Source organism: Triticum aestivum, chromosome 6D, assembly GCF_018294505.1.
Source record: "Triticum aestivum cultivar Chinese Spring chromosome 6D, IWGSC CS RefSeq v2.1, whole genome shotgun sequence".
Classification (NCBI taxonomy): domain Eukaryota; kingdom Viridiplantae; phylum Streptophyta; class Magnoliopsida; order Poales; family Poaceae; genus Triticum; species Triticum aestivum.
In genome coordinates this window covers 88807998-88812042 of record NC_057811.1, presented here as the reverse complement: position 1 = coordinate 88812042, position 4045 = coordinate 88807998, and positions in this window count along the sequence as shown.

Sequence of the window (4045 nt, the reverse complement as noted above, 5' to 3'; positions counted from 1 at the left end):
ATGCCAACTCAACAAACACCATCGGAGACACCTGTAGAGCATCTTTATAATCACCCAGTTACGTTGTGACGTTTGATAGCACACTAAGTGTTCCTCCGGTATTCGGGAGTTTCATAATCTCATAGTCAGAGGAACATGTATAAGTCTTGAAGAAAGCAATAGCAACAAACTAAACGATCATCGTGCTAAGCTAACAGACGGGTCATGTCAATCACATCATTATCTAATGATGTGATCCCGTTAATCAAATGACAACTCATGTCTATGGTTAGGAAACTTAACCAGCTTTGATTAACGAGCTAGTCAAGTAGAGGCATACTAGTGACACTCTGTTTGTCTATGTATTCACACATGTACTAAGTTTCCGGTTAATACAATTCTAGCATGAATAATAAACATTTATCATGATATAAGGAAATATAAATAACAACTTTATTATTGCCTCTAGGGCATATTTCCTTCTCTAGTGCTTGTTTTAGAAGGTGATGACACAACAAAAAAAGTAAACAGATAGTCCCCTCGCAGAGGGAAGTAGTGATTTGCAGAGGTGCCAGAGCTCATGTTTTTAAAACAGAGATAAATGATATTTTGAGACATGCACCCTTCTCATTTACTTCACGACCATCTCCCATGCTAAACACGCTAGTGGCGGTTCCCAAGCAATAAAAGTAAAGGTTTACTCCCCCTCCACCAACAATCACATTCCACAGCTTGTCCAAAACAACGGGTGCCGTCCAAACCAACAACAGTCCCGGGGGAGTTTTGTTTAATTATTTGCATTTTTTAGTTCAGGACTGGGAATCCCTATTACCACCCTTTTGTCGCGCGATGGCGAGTGAATAAATACTCGACCTGAGAATAACCCGCTTAGCATGGAAGATACCGACCACCTCCTGTCGTTCCATGAACGATCCAGGCACACAAAAAGGATATATTTTTAGAAGTTTTTTAGAGGTGGCACATGCAAATTTACTTAGGATGGCAGGGTAATACCGCATATAGGTAGGTAGGGTGGACTCAACTGGAATAACTTTTGGGTTCAAGGTTTTTGATGTACAAACCGAATTCTCACTTAGTATAGGCGAAGGCTTGCAATTAGATTGAGAAGCAGCCAGCTAGAGAGCAACAATGATCATGATCATGCATTATGCATAAGTAACGTTGGACACTAGCATGAGTAGGATATGATCACCATGAACATAAATATCATAGAGGCTATGTTGGTTTTGATTCAACTACATGCATAAACATGTGCCAAGTAAAGCCACTCGAACATTCAGAGGAGGATAACATATCATCATACTACATCACAATCATTTTAACGCAATGTTGATATCCAAGATAAATCATTATTCACTCCCAGCTACTTATGCATGGCATGAGAAACTATAATCTCTAATTATCATTGCAAACATGTTTAATCATAATGGGCTGAATCATGGATACTAGGTTAAACATATCTACACAAACAGAACAAGTCGAGTTCATACCAATTTCTCTCTGCCACGGCCAGTTCATCGAATATCATCATTATTGCCTTTCACTTGCATGACCGAACAATATGAAAATAATAATAGTGCAAGAGTGCCATGGACTAAGCTGGAATCTGCAAACATTTTATTCAACAGGAGAAGGCAAGGTAAAATGGGCTCTTTATTAGTTCAACAGTTATTCATATGAGAGCCACTCAACATTTTCATCGTGGTCTTCTCCTCGGTACAACTCGAATAAAAAGAAAAGAAATTCAGAGAAACACACTGAAATATTTTTGGAGTTTTTGGTTTTCTTGAACAAGCAAATAAAAGGGAAAAGCAAAAATGAGAAAAACTATTTACACGGGAAAGCTCCCAACAAGCAAAACAAGAACAATGAAATCTTTTTGGGTTTTCTTTTTAATACTACAACTAAGCATGCATAGAAAGTAAATTAACTACAACTAATTTTTTTTTCAAAAGTTTTTCAAACACATAAGAAGAAAGCAAGAAAAATAATTTCTAAACATGGAGGATACAATGAAAAAGTGTGAACACCGAGAAGATGAATAAGTGGACATGAATGTAATGTCGGAGAGAAACACGTACTCCCCCAAGCTTAGGCTTTTGGCCTAACTTGGTAGTCGATCAGTAGCCTGGATAATAGTTGGGGTACTAAGGAGCGGGCATCCACTGATCCCACTACTGAGGCTCTTCCTCTGCCTCTGCAGCAGCTTGTGAGTTCCGGTAGTCGATGATATCGGCAATCATAATCCTATATTCGCCCCTGGCAACAGAATCAAACAAAGCAGGAGCAGGCAGTGGAATAATATCATGAGTTTCAATGCTAAAAACTAGGTTCTAAGGAATAGGAATGTCAGGGGATTTATCATCAGTAAAATGGTGGTGATCCATGTCAACACGGTCTAGGTAAACCTTGGTCAGAGGGTAATCATGAGGGCGTATCTCAACCTCGAAGTGCGCCGCCAAAAGGGTAGCATAAATCCCACCATGAATTTTACCCTTGGATTTATTAAGGTGGAGGCGACGAGCCACAATAGCTCCCAAGCTATAAGTGTTGTCGCCTTCTAATGCACGGTGCAAAACAGCAAGGTCTGGTGAGCTGAGCACACCCACCTTCTCCCTAGCAAGCAAGCATTTGCAATGAAAATAGCTAAGTAATGAACCACAGGAAAATGCAAGCCAGCGGCAGTGATAGATGACACCCCTCTGTCATCTCCCACTGTCAAAGTACGATAAAAGGCCTCAAACTCAGCCGGCCTAGGCTCGGCTAAGCTCCCATCAGAGGGGATCATGCATATGTCACAAAACTCACTAAGTGGTATCTGATGGTTTTCAGCATATAAATCAAAACTCACTTCAGGAGGATTATTCCTAGGCAGGAAAGTAAAGCTTTGAACAAAGATGTTTGTGAGGATTTGGTGCTATTCACACTCATCTGCGATGAAGTCGGTGAGGCCGGCATTAGCGGCATATTGTGTGAACTCCTGAAGGATTCCAGGCTCTTCCAAGAACAGGGTGTGCGGTCATTCACACGACCGTACTTCCGCCAACCTCCGAGGATGAAGATCACTATCAGATGACTCCCCAATAACACCCTTGGAGTTCTTCTTAGAGCCAAACTTCCTAAAGATATTCATGGTTTTCCTATGAACAAAATTCTGAAATTTATTAGCCCACAAAATTTTCTCAACAAAACTTCACAAAAATGATACCAACTACTCATAGGGATACATAGAGGCCATAGCAAGCATTCAAACTACATAGAACACTAAGAATTCAACATGCGAGCTGATCTACAACAACACCAAGAGTAGCTAATTTTCTAAATATAAACCACTAAGACAAAAACTAATTGGACAAACGGTGGAGTCACATACCAAGCAACAATCCCCCGAAACAGTTTCGGAAACGGAGCTTCGAGTAAAGAGATCGAAATCCACGGGTTTGAGAGCAAGAACATGAGAGAGAGAGAGCAATGGAGATTTTTTCTAGAGGTAAGTGATGATGTGGTGTAAAGATATAAGTGAGGGGCCCACATGGGGACCACAACCCACCAGGGCGCGCCTGGGGGTCCTGGCATGCGCAGGTGGGTTGTGCCCACCTGGTGCACCTCCCTCTGATGTTATTTGCACCAAAAATTCAGAAATATTCAGAAAAAATCATATTAAATTTTCAGGGCATTCTGAGAACTTTTATTTTTGGGTCATTTTTTATTGCACGGGAAATTCAGAAACCAGACAAAACATGGCATTTTATTTTATTTAACTAATAAAAACTGAGAACAAAAGTAGGAACAGAAGGTAGTGCTTACTAAATTCATCAACTTCATACCGCTCAAAAATGATCCATTAATAAGGTTGATCAGGTATTATTAACAACCACTCTCGATTAGCATGAAACCGAAGAACTTTCGTAAATCACTAAGTTACCTCAATGGGGATATGAATGTCCCCAACAATAAGCATTTCATATTTCTTTTTGACAGTAGGTAAAGGTATTTGAAAACTTCCAATAGTGATTGTCGAAGATTTTCAATAACATTAATACCA